Source organism: Ascaphus truei, chromosome 2 (genome assembly GCF_040206685.1).
Source record: "Ascaphus truei isolate aAscTru1 chromosome 2, aAscTru1.hap1, whole genome shotgun sequence".
Classification (NCBI taxonomy): Eukaryota; Metazoa; Chordata; class Amphibia; order Anura; family Ascaphidae; genus Ascaphus; species Ascaphus truei.
The window spans coordinates 490,180,360-490,197,959 of record NC_134484.1 but is presented as its reverse complement, the minus strand read 5'-3'; the positions used below and the strand labels follow the sequence as shown (position 1 = coordinate 490,197,959).

The 17,600-nt window shown below is 53.9% G+C and overlaps 1 protein-coding gene across 1 annotated transcript in view; it reads left to right on the top strand.

Annotated features, from left to right (window-relative positions):
* The first annotated feature begins 3,049 nt into the window (after window positions 1-3,049).
* Window positions 3,050-17,600, top strand: part of LOC142488448 (uncharacterized) — a 60,278-nt gene continuing 45,727 nt past the window's right edge. Inside the window, exon 1 of the mRNA XM_075588974.1 lies at window positions 3,050-4,498. The gene's annotated coding sequence lies outside the window, so the exon portion shown is untranslated. The remainder of the gene's footprint in view (window positions 4,499-17,600) is intronic.

Below are 17,600 nucleotides of genomic sequence, written 5' to 3'. Positions count from 1 at the left end.
TGGCTTTATCCTGCGTGGGGGAGAGATATTAATAAGATGCATGTTACAGTATGTGTCTCTCCTCCCTGCCTGGCTTTATCCTGTGTGGGGGAGAGATATTAATAAGATGCATGTTATGTGTCTCTCCTCCCTGCCTGGCTTTATCCTGCGTGGGGGAGAGAGATATTAATAAGATGCATGTTATGTGTCTCTCCTCCCTGCCTGGCTTTATCCTGTGTGGGGGGAGAGATATTAATAAGATGCATGTTATGTGTCTCTCCTCCCTGCCTGGCTTTATCCTGCGTGGGGGAGAGATATTAATAAGATGCATGTTATGTGTCTCTCCTCCCTGCCTGGCTTTATCCTGCGTGTGGGAGAGATATTAATAAGATGCATGTTATGTGTCTCTCCTCCCTGCCTGGCTTTATCCTGTGTGTGGGGGAGAGATATTAATAAGATGCGTGTTATGTGTCTCTCCTCCCTGCCTGGCTTTATCCTGTGTGGGGGAGAGATATTAATAAGATGCATGTTACGTGTCTCTCCTCCCTGCCTGGCTTTATCCTGCGTGGGGGAGAGATATTAATAAGATGCATGTTATGTGTCTCCTCCCTGCCTGGCTTTATCCTGCGTGTGGGGGAGAGATATTAATAAGATGCATGTTACGTGTCTCTCCTCCCTGCCTGGCTTTATCCTGTGTGGGGGAGAGATATTAATAAGATGCGTGTTATGTGTCTCTCCTCCCTGCCTGGCTTTATCCTGTGTGGGGGAGAGATATTAATAAGATGCATGTTATGTGTCTCTCCTCCCTGCCTGGCTTTATCCTGCGTGGGGGGGAGAGATATTAATAAGATGCATGTTATGTGTCTCTCCTCCCTGCCTGGCTTTATCCTGTGTGTGGGGGAGAGATATTAATAAGATGCATGTTATGTGTCTCTCCTCCCTGCCTGGCTTTATCCTGTGTGGGGGAGAGATATTAATAAGATGCATGTTATGTGTCTCTCCTCCCTGCCTGGCTTTATCCTGCGCGGGGGGAGAGATATTAATAAGATGCATGTTATGTGTCTCTCCTCCCTGCCTGGCTTTATCCTGCGTGGGGGAGAGATATTAATAAGATGCATGTTACGTGTCTCTCCTCCCTGCCTGGCTTTATCCTGTGTGGGGGAGAGATATTAATAAGATGCATGTTACGTGTCTCTCCTCCCTGCCTGGCTTTATCCTGTGTGGGAGAGAGATATTAATAAGATGCATGTTACGTGTCTCTCCTCCCTGCCTGGCTTTATCCTGTGTGGGGGAGAGATATTAATAAGATGCATGTTATGTGTCTCTCCTCCCTGCCTGGCTTTATCCTGCGTGGGGGAGAGATATTAATAAGATGCATGTTATGTGTCTCTCCTCCCTGCCTGGCTTTATCCTGTGTGGGAGAGATATTAATAAGATGCATGTTATGTGTCTCTCCTCCCTGCCTGGCTTTATCCTGCGTGGGGGAGAGATATTAATAAGATGCATGTTATGTGTCTCTCCTCCCTGCCTGGCTTTATCCTGTGGGGGGAGAGATATTAATAAGATGCATGTTATGTGTCTCTCCTCCCTGCCTGGCTTTATCCTGTGTGGGGGAGAGATATTAATAAGATGCATGTTATGTGTCTCTCCTCCCTGCCTGGCTTTATCCTGCGTGGGGGAGAGATATTAATAAGATGCATGTTATGTGTCTCTCCTCCCTGCCTGGCTTTATCCTGTGTGGGGGGGAGATATTAATAAGATGCATGTTATGTCTCTCCTCCCTGCCTGGCTTTATCCTGCGTGGGGGAGAGATATTAATAAGATGCATGTTATGTGTCTCTCCTCCCTGCCTGGCTTTATCCTGCGTGGGGGAGAGATATTAATAAGATGCATGTTATGTCTCTCCTCCCTGCCTGGCTTTATCCTGTGTGGGGGGAGAGATATTAATAAGATGCATGTTATGTGTCTCTCCTCCCTGCCTGGCTTTATCCTGTGTGGGGGAGAGATATTAATAAGATGCATGTTATGTGTCTCTCCTCCCTGCCTGGCTTTATCCTGCGTGGGGAGAGATATTAATAAGATGCATGTTATGTGTCTCTCCTCCCTGCCTGGCTTTATCCTGTGTGGGGGAGAGATATTAATAAGATGCATGTTACGTGTCTCTCCTCCCTGCCTGGCTTTATCCTGTGTGGGGGAGAGATATTAATAAGATGCATGTTATGTGTCTCTCCTCCCTGCCTGGCTTTATCCTGCGTGGGGGAGAGATATTAATAAGATGCATGTTACAGTATGTGTCTCTCCTCCCTGCCTGGCTTTATCCTGTGGGGGAGAGAGATATTAATAAGATGCATGTTATGTGTCTCTCCTCCCTGCCTGGCTTTATCCTGTGTGGGGGGAGAGATATTAATAAGATGCATGTTATGTGTCTCTCCTCCCTGCCTGGCTTTATCCTGCGTGGGGGAGAGATATTAATAAGATGCATGTTATGTGTCTCTCCTCCCTGCCTGGCTTTATCCTGCGTGGGGGGAGAGATATTAATAAGATGCATGTTATGTGTCTCTCCTCCCTGCCTGGCTTTATCCTGTGTGGGGGGAGAGATATTAATAAGATGCATGTTACGTGTCTCTCCTCCCTGCCTGGCTTTATCCTGCGTGTGGGAGAGATATTAATAAGATGCATGTTATGTGTCTCTCCTCCCTGCCTGGTCTCTCCTCCCTGCCTGGCTTTATCCTGTGTGGGGGAGAGATATTAATAAGATGCATGTTATGTGTCTCTCCTCCCTGCCTGGCTTTATCCTGTGTGGGGGAGAGATATTAATAAGATGCATGTTATGTGTCTCTCCTCCCTGCCTGGCTTTATCCTGTGTGGGGGAGAGAGGTATTGATTGATATAAGGACCATGAGGTGGGGGGGGAGGTATATATATATACAGTACATGCACACGAATCTCTTTCCCTAGCAGGGTTTCTGGGAATGTTACTGTGCTGCTTATATGTGTCAATCCATCTTGTCTAATACAAACTACAACTCCCATGATCCCCTGCGTGTGAGCATGCGCAGTAGAACACAGGGCTGTGACCCGGATGTTAGTAGGCAGGGATGGGAGGAAAGGAGTTCTGCACACAGACAGACCTGTGAGTGATGCAGCAATGAGAAGTCACTTACTGTGCTGCCCTGCCTGTGACAGGGGGATCTATTCCTGCACTGCCCTCACCCGGTGGGAGGAGAGTACTGCCAGTACAGAGCACTTCCATAGCTCACTGTGCTTATTGCTGGGACCCATCCCAATCAGGATCCCCTATAACTTACATTCAGCTACCTGTGTGAGGTACACCTCTCTGCCCTGTCCTGTAGGGGGTTAAGTTACAGTTCAGACATCATGTGAACATCTCCCCAGCACCCAGACCTGCACCCACAGAGGAGGACCACAGGTCCCAGCTTCTATACCCAGCACCCAGACCTGCACCCACAGAGGAGAACCACAGGTCTAACATCTCCCCAGCACCCAGACCTTCACCCACAGAGGAGAACCACAGGTCCAACATCTCCCCAGCACCCAGACCTGCACCCACAGAGGAGAACCACAGGTCCAACATCTCCCGAGCACCCACAGAGGAGAACCACAGGTCCCAGCTTCTATACCCATCCTGCACCCACAGAGGAGAACCACAGGTCCCAGCTTCTATACCCATCCTGCACCCACAGAGGAGAACCACAGGTCCCAGCTTCTATACCCATCCTGCACCCACAGAGGAGAACCACAGGTCCCAGCTTCTATACCCATCCTGCACCCACAGAGGAGAACCACAGGTCCCAGCTTCTATACCCATCCTGCACCCACAGAGGAGAACCACAGGTCCAACATCTACCCAGCACCCACAGAGGAGAACCACAGGTCCCAGCTTCTATACCCATCCTGCACCCACAGAGGAGAACCACAGGTCCCAGCTTCTATACCCATCCTGCACCCACAGAGGAGAACCACAGGTCCCAGCTTCTATACCCAGCACCCACAGAGGAGAACCACAGGTCCCAGCTTCTATACCCAGCACCCACAGAGGAGAACCACAGGTCCCAGCTTCTATACCCAGCACCCACAGAGGAGAACCACAGGTCCCAGCTCTATACCCAGCACCCACAGAGGAGAACCACACGTCCCAGCTTCTATACCCATCCTGCACCCACAGAGGAGAACCACAGGTCCCAGCTTCTATACCCAGCACCCACAGAGGAGAACCACAGGTCCCAGCTTCTATACCCATCCTGCACCCACAGAGGAGAACCATAGGTCCCAGCTTCTATACCCAGCACCCACAGAGGAGAACCACAGGTCCCAGCTTCTATACCCAGCACCCACAGAGGAGAACCACAGGTCCCAGCTTCTATACCCAGCACCCACAGAGGAGAACCACAGGTCCCAGCTTCTATACCGATCCTGCACCCAGATGAGAACCACAGGTCCAGCTGGTATCCAGCCTGCATCCAGAGGAGAACTGCAAGTTCAAGAGCATCCATGAGTTGTGAGTCACAGGGATCTATCCCTGATTTTAATATTTAAATACATAGTTAGGGACGTTGGGGGATTAATCACTGGAGATTTGAATTTATACAGTAGTGGGAACCCAAGCCTATTGTGTATTACAAATACCAGGGGGACTGCACCTTGGTTGTGTTGGGTAGGATCCAATACTGACGCACCTTTATATTCTGCTCCCAGGTGGGACAGTAATTATTCGTGGCCACTTGGTTGGGACTTGGAGAATATTTTCCCAGTCACTCTGAGCTCAGTTATTTTTCCCACTCAGCGGAGATGTATGCAGCGTACATATTGTATAAGTGTTCCTATGCTATATAATTGTTATATTATTTTACCTCTGATCTTGAATAAAACACTTACATGTAATGGTGCGGGGACTAAGGTTTCTGTGTCTGCGCTATATTACAATACAGTGCAAATAAAGTACAAACAGTGGGGATAAGAGCAGCGAGTCCCGGAGAGCTTACAATCTACAGGCATACCCCGCATTAACGTACGCAATGGGACCGGAGCATATATGTAAAGTGAAAATGTACTTAAAGTGAAGCACTACCTTTTTCCCACTTATCGATGCATGTACTGTACTGCAATCGTCCTATACGTGCATAACTGATGTAAATAACGCATTTGTAACAGGCTCTATAGTCTCCCCGCTTGCGCACAGCTTCGGTACAGGCAGGGAGCCGGTATTGCTGTTCAGGACGTGCTGACAGGCGCATGCGTGAGCTGCCGTTTGCCTATTGGGCGATATGTACTTACTCGCGAGTGTACTTAAAGTGAGTGTACTTAAAGCGGGGTATGCCTGTGCGTGGTATATTGGGAAACCTACAGACACAGGAGGAGTAACGGGGCATTATAAAAAGTGCATTATAAAAAGTGCATTATAAAAAGTGCATTATAAAAAGTGCATGTTGAGTCAGTAGTTTGGGTGCAGTAATTGAATGATATTTTTGGAAACCGCTAGTGAAGGTGTTTCTCACGGAATATGGAGTGAGACGGACGTCCCGTAGGGGGGGATTAGGCACGTTCTATAGTGCCGGGCGCGTGCTGCGCTGTACGCGCGGATTTTTAGTTGGCTGACGTCAGTCAGCCTTTCTATAGATGGGCCGCGCACGGCAGGGAGAGGGGAGCCGACAGACAGCGGCGAAGATGAGGAAATTCATCTTTTCGCGCCGCTGCCTGCGCTTAAATGTATGTGTGTGTGTATGCATGGATGTGTGTGTGTGTGTGTATGCATGTATGCGTGGATGTGTGTTTGTATGGATGTGTGTGTGTTTGTGTGTGTGTGTGTATGCGTGGATGTGTGTTTATATGGATGTGTGTGTGTGTTTGCATGTATGCGTGGATGTGTGTTTATATGGATGTGTGTGTGTGTATGCATGTATGCGTGGATGTGTGTTTATATGGATGCGTGTGTGTGTGTGTGTGTGTATGCATGTATGCGTGGATGTGTGTTTATATGGATGTGTGTGTGTGTGTGTGTGTGTATGCATGGATGTGTGTGTGTGTGTGTGTGTGTGTGTGTGTGTGTGTGTGTGTGTGTGTGTGTGTGTGTGTGTGTGTGTGTGTGTGTGTGTGTGTGTGTGTTTGTGTGTGAATGATTACAGAAGTAAAAAAAAAAAATATTTATTAAAGTTTTTTTTTCATTAAAATGTTTTATCTAGCGCTTCCTTTCACTCACACAACCCATGCACACACACACATATACTCACACATACACACACATATATACATTACCTGCATGCGGCACGTGCACGCGCGTTCGCATAGGAACGCACGGCCGCGTCCTGTATATAACAGCCCTTAGGGGGCAGGAGAGGGCTGCGGAGTTAAATGGGGCACAGAGTTTGAGGTGAGTACGGGTGTAACGAGATCGGAGTCGGGGTATATGGAGTTTAGAACCTAAAAAGGACGGGGTGAACATTTGTTTTTAGTTTATACAGAGATTAACAGGAAAACATCAGAGAAATTGCAAGAGGTCAGAAGCAGATACGTGTCCAGATCCGGGCAGCAGCATTTCAATGGATTGTAAGGCCCAGGACATAGTGCACTCAGCGTCGCTGAGCCGGGCTGAACAGATGCACAAAGCCCCTGCATCTGTTATCAGTGCGGCTATAGTTCCTCCCTCCGCATGCACGGTGATGCGTGCGGAGGAGAAACTTCCCAGAGAGCGGCAAGTTTGAAATTTGCCGCTCGGGGAAGCGGAGGAGCGGTCACGTGACCGCTCCCATCCAATGGGTCTGCAGCCGCTCCGGCACTAGACAGAGCCATCACAGAGGTGTATGTGTGTGTGTGTGTGTGCGTGTGTGTGAATATATTTATCAAAGTTGCACAATGTTTATAAATAATTTATTCTCACAACATGTCTTTTTTTTAATTTTTTAAATATTATATAATATACACACACACACACACACACACACATATATACACACACAGGTTCCCCAGTGACACACAAACACAAAGACCACTTCAAAGTGACACACACACACACACTGACAGCTACCAAGTGACACACACACAGTGATACCCGCCTCCCAAGCGCGCTTGCTGTCTCCTCTGCCAGGACAGCAAAAAGCTCCTGGTAGAGCGAGCGGCAGCAAGCGAGAGCGAGCAGCAGCACCTAAGCGCTTACTATGTCCCAGGCCTAAGGGAGAGAGCTGTGAGTTATGGGGGCGGGATAGAAGGATGTGACCATAATCCATACAAGAGAATGTATAATGCATTATTGTTATATTAGTCGTGGGACAGAGAGAGGGTGTAATTTTACAATATTGTTGCGGAAGAAACGGCAAGATTTAGTAACCGTGTTTATATGAGGGGTGTAAGAAGGAGGAGACGAAGGTAACCCCCAGGCAGCTTACTTGTGAGACCGGAAGGAGATTGGTATAAATGACTGCGATGGAGAAGGGAGTACGAGTAGCTCAGTCTTGGCCGTATTAAGCTCGATGTAACGAATGGCACCCAGGCAGACATTGATCACACTGAGATTCCTGACTGGACGGCAGGTGTAATCCAAAGGCGTTAAGGTCGCCCAGTGAGAGGGAATATAGAGGGAAGGGGACCTGAAGCAGAGCTATGAGCCACACCAACAAAGGGATCCAAGGGTGTTATTCTTGGGAATAGGTCAGGCAATAGCTGCTTACAGAGCGAGGAAAAGCGCCAGAGCAAAGAGGCGAGTTAAGATATCAGGCTTAAGGACAATTGTGGTAACGGGGTGAAGGCTGCATGTGGTTGAGGAGCAGAGAAGGTAGGAGACTTCTTCCTCTGTAACTGGAGAATATGAGTGACGGGTAGAGGCGAGGGATTGGGAAGGAGAGGTGTAGTAGTGACTGAGTGATGGGTAGAGGCGCGGGATTGGGAAGGAGAGGTGTAGAAGTGACTGAGTGACGGGTAGAGGCGAGGGATTGGGAAGGAGAGGTGTAGAAGTGACTGAGTGACGGGTAGAGGCGAGGGATTGGGAAGGAGAGTTGTAGAAGTGACTGAGTGACGGGTAGAGGCGAGGGATTGGGAAGGAGAGGTGTAGAAGTGACTGAGTGACGGGTAGAGGCGAGGGATTGGGAAGGAGAGGTGTAGAAGTGACTGAGTGACGGGTAGAGGCGAGGGATTGGGAAGGAGAGGTGTAGAAGTGACTGAGTGACGGGTAGAGGCGAGGGATTGGGAAGGAGAGTTGTAGAAGTGACTGTGTGACGGGTAGAGGCGAGGGATTGGGAAGGAGAGGTGTAGAAGTGACTGAGTGACGGGTAGAGGCGAGGGATTGGGAAGGAGAGGTGTAGAAGTGACTGAGTGACGGGTAGAGGCGAGGGATTGGGAAGGAGAGGTGTAGAAGTGACTGAGTGACGGGTAGAGGCGAGGGATTGGGAAGGAGAGGTGTAGAAGTGACTGAGTGACGGGTAGAGGCGAGGGATTGGGAAGGAGAGGTGTAGAAGTGACTGAGTGACGGGTAGAGGCGAGGGATTGGGAAGGAGAGGTGTAGAAGTGACTGAGTGACGGGTAGAGGCGAGGGATTGGGAAGGAGAGGTGTAGAAGTGACTGAGTGACGGGTAGAGGCGAGGGATTGGGAAGGAGAGGTGTAGAAGTGACTGAGTGACGGGTAGAGGCGAGGGATTGGGAGGGAGAGGTGTAGAAGTGGCTGAGTGACGGGTAGAGGCGAGGGATTGGGAGGGAGAGGTGTAGAAGTGACTGAGTGACGGGTAGAGGCGAGGGATTGGGAAGGAGAGGTGTAGAAGTGACTGAGTGACGGGTAGAGGCGAGGGATTGGGAAGGAGAGGTGTAGAAGTGACAGAGGGTTTCTCTGTGACTAGCCTCCGCCTTACCCCTGAAATATTCCGCAATGTATTCCGGTGTAACGGAAGGAGCGAAGCATGATATAGGAAGAGGGACTCGGACAGAGACGAGGTGGCTTGGATTGGATTTGTTCGTATTTATTAAAGAGGTGAAGTAACTCTGAATTTGTAGTAAAGGAAATCTGTTACCGACGGGGGCAGGGTGCACGAGCATAGAAAGTGTCTGCGTGTGTACCGCGGGGTATGCGCTGGAGTACGGCGAGTGTCGGGGTACGGAAGGAACAGACTGGTCACGTTGTGAGCAAAGCAGGAGGGGAATTGGGTTTGTCTCTGGTTTGCAGGTGTGATCCGAATTAATGTCACGTCCCCCACTAGTTATAGACGGGTCTACATTGCCATGTAGGAGAAATGTCCCTGAGGGGCTGACCGTGTTGGATCAAAACAAAGTACAGGGACCGATCTAACCCACTGCCTGCACTACCCTGTTATTACACGCCATCTTCTCCTACTGTATGTTATCTTCTCCTGTGTCATTCTATGCAATGACATATTATAGTAATAGGTTTGTTAATGATAACATCATTCTGGGACTATAAATGCAGCATTTTATGGGGAAAAATCTCAGATTGGAACAAACAAAACCCCATTTCTGTGATAACCATCGTGTACCAACTATTTCATAGGAGATGAGTGGGGGGGGGGGGGGAGGGGTGATGCTGCTTGTCCCAAACTCAATTTGTTTTGTTTGTACAGTGTAGCCCCCTTAAAACTACTTGGTCCCCCTGTTAACCCTCCACTAGTCACCTGGCTACATGCCTGAGGACACCTTCCCAGCAGGCAGATAGCCTGGTACCCCACTGCTTTCCCCTACGGCTCCTTGCTTTTGGCAAATGTCCCCCCTGTTTCACCAGGTTAGCATTGTGTCTGATCTGTACGGGGGCCGATCTGACCTGGTGCCGGAAGGTCACACGCCGCTGAGCTTATGGCTGGGGGCTGCGTACACACGTGGGGTCTCTTCCCCTTTCTAAACAGCCTAGTCCTAGGATAATCCTTCTCATGCTCCCCTCCTCACCAGCTTCTCCCCCGCACAGGCTCCCCATCCTCACCCGCTTCTCCCCCGCACAGGCTCGCCATCCTCACCAGCTTCTCCCCCGCACAGGCTTCCCATCCTCACCAGCTTCTCCCCCGCACAGCTCCCCATCCTCACCCACTTCTCCCCCGCACAGGCTCCCCATCCTCACCCGCTTCTCCCCCGCACAGGCTCCCCATCCTCACCCGCTTCTCCCCCGCACAGGCTCCCCATCCTCACCCGCTTCTCCCCCGCACAGGCTCCCCATCCTCACCCGCTTCTCCCCCGCACAGGCTCCCCATCCTCACCCGCTTCTCCCCCGCACAGGCTCCCCATCCTCACCCGCTTCTCCCCCGCACAGGCTCCCCATCCTCACCCGCTTCTCCCCCGCACAGGCTCCCCATCCTCACCCGCTTCTCCCCTGCACAGGCTCCCCATCCTCACCCGCTTCTCCCCCGCCCAGGCTCCCCATCCTCACCCGCTTCTCCCCCGCACAGCTCCCCATCCTCACCCGCTTCTCCCCCGCACAGGCTCCCCATCCTCACCCGCTTCTCCCCCACACAGGCTCCCCATCCTCACCCGCTTCTCCCCCGCACAGGCTCCCCATCCTCACCCGCTTCTCCCCCGCACAGCTCCCCATCCTCACCCGCTTCTCCCCCACACAGGCTCCCCATCCTCACCCGCTTCTCCCCCGCACAGGCTCCCCATCCTCACCCGCTTCTCCCCCATACAGGCTCCCCATCCTCACCCGCTTCTCCCCTGCACAGGCTCCCCATCCTCACCCGCTTCTCCCCCACACAGGCTCCCCATCCTCACCCGCTTCTCCCCCGCACAGGCTCCCCATCCTCACCTGCTTCTCCCCCACACAGGCTCCCCATCCTCACCCGCTTCTCCCCTGCACAGGCTCCCCATCCTCACCCGCTTCTCCCCCGCACAGGCTCCCCATCCTCACCCGCTTCTCCCCCGCACAGGCTCCCCATCCTCACCCGCTTCTCCCCCGCACAGGCTACCCATCCTCACCCGCTTCTCCCCCGCACAGGCTCCCCATCCTCACCCGCTTCTCGCCCGCACAGCTCCCCATCCTCACCCGCTTCTCCCCCGCACAGGCTCCCCATCCTCACCCGCTTCTCGCCCGCACAGCTCCCCATCCTCACCCGCTTCTCCCCCGCACAGGCTACCCATCCTCACCAGCTTCTCCCCCGCACAGGCTCCCCATCCTCACCAGCTTCTCGCCCGCACAGCTCCCCATCCTCACCCGTTTCTCCCCCGCACAGGCTCCCCATCCTCACCCGCTTCTCCCCCGCACAGGTTCCCCATCCTCACCCGCTTCTCCCCCGCCCAGGCTCCCCATCCTCACCAACTTCTCCCCCGCACAGCTCCCCATCCTCACCCGCTTCTCCCCCGCACAGGCTCCCCATCCTCACCCGCTTCTCCCCCGCCCAGGCTCCCCATCCTCACCCGCTTCTCCCCCGCACAGGCTCCCCACCCTCACCCGCTTCTCCCCCGCACAGGCTCCCCTCCTCACCCGCTTCTCCCCCGCACAGGCTCCCCATCCTCACCAGCTTCTCCCCCGCACAGGCTCCCCATCCTCACCAGCTTCTCCCCCGCACAGCTCCCCATCCTCACCCGCTTCTCCCCCGCACAGGTTCCCTGTCCTCACCCGCTTCTCCCCCGCCCAGGCTCCCCATCCTCACCCGCTTCTCCCCCGCCCAGGCTCCCCATCCTCACCCGCTTCTCCCCCGCACGGCTCCCCATCCTCACCCGCTTCTCCCCCGCACAGCTCCCCATCCTCACCAGCTTCTCCCCCGCACAGGCTCCCCATCCTCACCCGCTTCTCCCCCGCAAAGGCTCCCCATCCTCACCCGCTTCTCCCCCGCACGGGCTCCCCATCCTCACCCGCTTCTCCCCCGCAAAGGCTCCCCGTCCTCACCCGCTTCTCCCCCACACAGGCTCCCCATCCTCACCCGCTTCTCCCCCGCACAGGCTCCCCATCCTCACCCGCTTCTCCCCCGCACAGGCTCCCCGTCCTCACTTGCTTCTCCCCCGCACAGGCTCCCCGTCCTCACCAGCTTCTCCCGCACAGGCTCCCCGTCCTCACCCGCTTCTCCCCCGCACAGGCTCCCCATCCTCACCCGCTTCTCCCCCGCACAGGCTCCCCATCCTCACCAGCTTCTCCCCCGCACAGCTCCCCATCCTCACCCGCTTCTCCCCCGCACAGGCTCCCCATCCTCACCCGCTTCTCCCCCGCACAGGCTCCCCATCCTCACCCGCTTCTCCCCCGCACAGGCTCCCCATCCTCACCCGCTTCTCCCCCGCACAGGCTCCCCATCCTCACCAGCTTCTCCCCCGCACAGCTCCCCATCCTCACCCGCTTCTCCCCCGCACAGGCTCCCCATCCTCACCCGCTTCTCCCCCGCACAGGCTCCCCATCCTCACCCGCTTCTCCCCCGCCCAGGCTCCCCATCCTCACCAACTTCTCCCCCGCACAGCTCCCCATCCTCACCCGCTTCTCCCCCGCACAGGCTCCCCATCCTCACCCGCTTCTCCCCCGCCCAGGATCCCCATCCTCACCCGCTTCTCCCCCGCACAGGCTCCCCACCCTCACCCGCTTCTCCCCCGCCCAGGCTCCCCATCCTCACCCGCTTCTCCCCCGCACAGGCTCCCCATCCTCACCCGCTTCTCCCCCGCACAGGCTCCCCTCCTCACCCGCTTCTCCCCCGCACAGGCTCCCCATCCTCACCAGCTTCTCCCCCGCACAGGCTCCCCATCCTCACCCGCTTCTCCCCCGCACAGGCTCCCCATCCTTACCCGCTTCTCCCCCGCACAGGTTCCCTGTCCTCACCCGCTTCTCCCCCGCCCAGGCTCCCCATCCTCACCCGCTTCTCCCCCGCACAGGCTCCCCATCCTCACCAGCTTCTCCCGCGCACAGGCTCCCCACCCTCACCCGCTTCTCCTCCGCACAGGCTCCCCGTCCTCACTTGCTTCTCCCCCGCACAGGCTCTCCGTCCTCACCCGCTTCTCCCGCACAGGCTCCCCACCCTCACCCGCTTCTCCCCCGCACAGGCTCCCCATCCTCACCCGCTTCTCTCCCCCGCACAGGCTCCCCATCCTCACCCGCTTCTCCCCCGCACAGGCTCCCCTCCTCAACCGCTTCTCCCCCGCACAGGCTCCCCATCCTCACCTGCTTCTCCCCCGCACAGGCTCCCCACCCTCACCCGCTTCTCCCCCGCACAGGCTCCCCATCCTCACCCGCTTCTCCCCCGCACAGACTCCCCACCCTCACCCGCTTCTCCCCCGCACAGGCTCCCCACCCTCACCCGCTTCTCCCCCGCACAGGCTCCCCACCCTCACCCGCTTCTCCCCCGCACAGGCTCCCCATCCTCACCCGCTTCTCCCCCGCACAGGCTCCCCACCCTCACCCGCTTCTCCCCCGCACAGGCTCCCCATCCTCACCCGCTTCTCCCCCGCACAGGCTCCCCATCCTCACCCGCTTCTCCCCCGCACAGGCTCCCCATCCTCCCCCGCACAGGCTCCCTATCCTCACCCGCTTCTCCCCCGCACAGGCTCCCTATCCTCACCCGCTTCTCCCCCACACAGGCTCCCCATCCTCACCCGCTTCTCCCCCGCACAGGCTCCCCTCCCCACCCGCTTCTCTCCCCCTGATAGAAGTTGCAGAGCAGGACAGAGAATATCCCGGCAGCTTTCTGCTGAAGCCGCTTTTCTCTCTTGCTGCAGACTGAAACTGGACACCTAGCATCTGAGACTCTTGGATGACTTACTGAGAACTCACTTAAAACTTGGACCAGAACTTGGGACACTTTCTGGGCTGGCTACTAACTTTTTTATATCCTTCCCAAAGTCGGCCCCGCAGCATGGCAACTTTACTGCTAGCCACTCGGCTGTTTGCCAGTCTTGTGAAGCCGGGCACCTGGAGCTTCAACAGGGCACAGGGGCATGTGCGAGAAACGCCATCTTGCCTAGTTCCATGCAGTACCCCCCGCCGGGCTTGGTGCCTCCACGTCTAGGCAGGTGTGAGGAATCCGCTCCTGGCTTTGGCTGGAGCCCTTCCATCCGGAGCTTTGCAGGTTCCAGACAATCTATTCCCTGCCTCTGCAATTACCTGCCTCCTGTGCCTCCTGCTGCCTCCCGTGCAGCTCTGGCCTGATTGGCCTCCTGTGCTATTTAGTGCCTGCCCCGCCCTCAGGAAGTTGCTGGACATAGACTTTGCAATCCAAGTTGCAAGTAACTGTGCTTGTCACAGACTCCCTGTTTGGCCTGCTAGGCCTCCTTGTGCCTGGTATCCTGCTTCCAGTCCCCTGCATCCCAAGGCCTTCTCGCATAGTATCCCCGGCGTGGCTTCCCTTGTTCCTGGCAGACTTCGCCGCGCTGTTGCGCCTATGCTGGTTTCCCCAGTGTATCCTGTGGCGTGTCTGCACCCCTGGTTCCTGTGGCCTTCGCCCTTCTCTGTTCCCTCCTTCCAAAAACCCTGCCACGCTGAGGCGGCTTCACTGAACTTTTCCTGCCTTCCCGTGCTGAAGCGTTGGATTCCCAGCACTGTGGCTTCTGGTTCCTGCTTCCTCCAAGTGGAGATTGTTTCTGTGCTGAAGTCCCTGTACTGAAGCTTCATGTTCCTGTGACTCCTGTCCTTTCCTTGTCGCGCTGAAGCGTCGCCGCAGAAGTGGCTTCACTCCAAGTTCTTGCCTTCTACGCTGAAGTAGCTTCACCCCAGATTGCCTGATGACGACGTTGGCTCGTATCCTCGACCACCGCTCCTGTGCTGCCTGCCTTGACCCCTGACGTTAACCCTGCTTTCCCCTATCCTGATCTGGCTATGTTTGATTACGGACTGCGCAACCCTGAACCGGCTTCGAGGTCTAAGGTCGGTGTTTTCACATCCCCACCTCAGCCCCGCGGCCCGGTCCCGGTTTGTGGCGGGCACGATCGTGACAGGAGGTGACCACTGGCCGGACCGGCCTGTATTCATCCCAGGACATTGGTACTTCACTCAGCCGCCCTGTCCAGATGGGGTTCACACTTCTGGCCACAAGTGCGACTTTCATGTACGGTCCTAGCGCAGACTTCATGGCACCACGCTCTGGTAGCCCATAAGCCCCCCTCAGAGTCCAAACAGTGAAAAACCCAGCTTAGGTGTCAATGTACCAGTGTACTAGATCAGTTTAATAAAATATACTTTATACATTTCCCTATTAAAATGTCCTAAGTCCTTTGGTGTGAGGGATAAAGTGACAGTGTGAGCTGTTTCCTCCCCACTCGTCATATCCCTTATACTCTGCAAACTTAGAGTTCCTTCTATTTTAATAAAAGCCTCACAGTCTTATGCATGACTGGAGCAACCCCTGAACCCCCATACCAGGGGTAGGGTGGTCTGGGCATTAACTGGGCACCCCCCTCCTTATACTAGGGACCCCTGGTATGTTGCAGGGATACATTAACCCCTTATTTACCTTGCGGGACTGTGCTGCAGCAGGAATCCTAGTGGTGAGTCGCAGGAACGTTTTCAGGGTAGGGGTTTGCCCGGAGCACTGTGCTTCAATGTATCCGAGAATCTCACCTGATTCCCGGGTACATCTTTGGGGTATCCCGTAACTCGGGGACCCCGCTACATAGCCACAATCTGCAAAGACTTTCTCCTTCAAACCCACCCTGAAACTCCCAGCCCCGCAATCTCCTGGTCCCAGCACCCCGGGAAAGGTAAAAACACAAATTATTTATTGTCGCATCATTTGACACGCAGTCACAGTAATGCATATATACGACAGCCGGGTCCAAGAGCTGACACTCTAGGACCCCAAAACACGGATCAGGGGCAACCAAGTGGGTTTAACCTTTATTAGTGAGCCTGGTTACCCCCTCACCGTCACAAACATATATGCCTTTGTACACCAGGTTAATAAAAATCTTTTAAAATATTCCTAAGTCCCTCGTGGTTTTGGATTCGCTGAACACGTATGCGCGTGTAATATTAGCGCTCCTGGACCTTCCTACGAGAAGTTAGTAAAAACCTAGACTCAAATAATGCAAATAATGCAAAAACGCAATCTTCCGGCTCCTTGTATTTTCAAGGACTCCGAACCCTTGTACCTGGTTCTGGGGGTTGGGGCATATACTGGGGGGACCCTCACCATACTAGGGACCCCCTTGTCGCTACCCGGGAGGTTACTTATCCCAATGCCCCTTTTACCTTTCTGGTCTGTGCTGAAGCAGGGAGACCTGGTGGTGAGTCACGTAACTGCTTCCTAGGGAGGATTTTGTCCGGAGGTCTGTGTCGTCGTGTCCCTGCGAATCTGACCTGATTCCCGGATACATTTTTAGGGGTGGAGTGAGTGTGTGTATATAGTGAGTCTCTATTCTGGTGTCAGGGGTGGAGTGAGTGTGTGTATATAGTGAGTCTATTCTGGTGTCAGGGGTGGAGTGAGTGTGTGTATATAGTGAGTCTCTATTCTGGTGTCAGGGGTGGAGTGAGTGTGTGTATATAGTGAGTCTCTATTCTGGTGTCAGGGGTGGAGTGAGTGTGTGTATATAGTGAGTCTCTATTCTGGTGTCAGGGGTGGAGTGAGTGTGTGTATATAGTGAGTCTCTATCCTGGTGTCAGGGGTGGAGTGAGTGTGTGTATATAGTGAGTCTCTATTCTGGTGTCGGGTGGAGTGAGTGTGTGTATATAGTGAGTCTCTATTCTGGTGTCAGGGGTGGAGTGAGTGTGTGTATATAGTGAGTCTCTATTCTGGTGTCGGGTGGAGTGAGTGTGTGTATATAGTGAGTCTCTATTCTGGTGTCAGGGGTGGAGTGAGTGTGTGTATATAGTGAGTCTCTATTCTGGTGTCAGGGGTGGAGTGAGTGTGTGTATATAGTGAGTCTCTATTCTGGTGTCAGGGGTGGAGTGAGTGTGTGTATATAGTGAGTCTCTATTCTGGTGTCGGGTGGAGTGAGTGTGTGTATATAGTGAGTCTCTATTCTGGTGTCAGGGGTGGAGTGAGTGTGTGTATATAGTGAGTCTCTATTCTGGTGTCAGGGGTGGAGTGAGTGTGTGTATATAGTGAGTCTCTATTCTGGTGTCAGGGGTGGAGTGAGTGTGTGTATATAGTGAGTCTCTATTCTGGTGTCAGGGGTGGAGTGAGTGTGTGTATATAGTGAGTCTCTATTCTGGTGTCAGGGGTGGAGTGAGTGTGTGTATATAGTGAGTCTCTATTCTGGTGTCAGGGGTGGAGTGAGTGTGTGTATATAGTGAGTCTCTATTCTGGTGTCGGGTGGAGTGAGTGTGTGTATATAGTGAGTCTCTATTCTGGTGTCAGGGGTGGAGTGAGTGTGTGTATATAGTGAGTCTCTATTCTGGTGTCAGGGGTGGAGTGAGTGTGTGTATATAGTGAGTCTCTATTCTGGTGTCAGGGGTGGAGTGAGTGTGTGTATATAGTGAGTCTCTATTCTGGTGTCAGGGGTGGAGTGAGTGTGTGTATATAGTGAGTCTCTATTCTGGTGTCAGGGGTGGAGTGAGTGTGTGTATATAGTGAGTCTCTATTCTGGTGTCAGGGGTGGAGTGAGTGTGTGTATATAGTGAGTCTCTATTCTGGTGTCAGGGGTGGAGTGAGTGTGTGTATATAGTGAGTCTCTATTCTGGTGTCAGGGGTGGAGTGAGTGTGTGTATATAGTGAGTCTCTATTCTGGTGTCGGGTGGAGTGAGTGTGTGTATATAGTGAGTCTCTATTCTGGTGTCA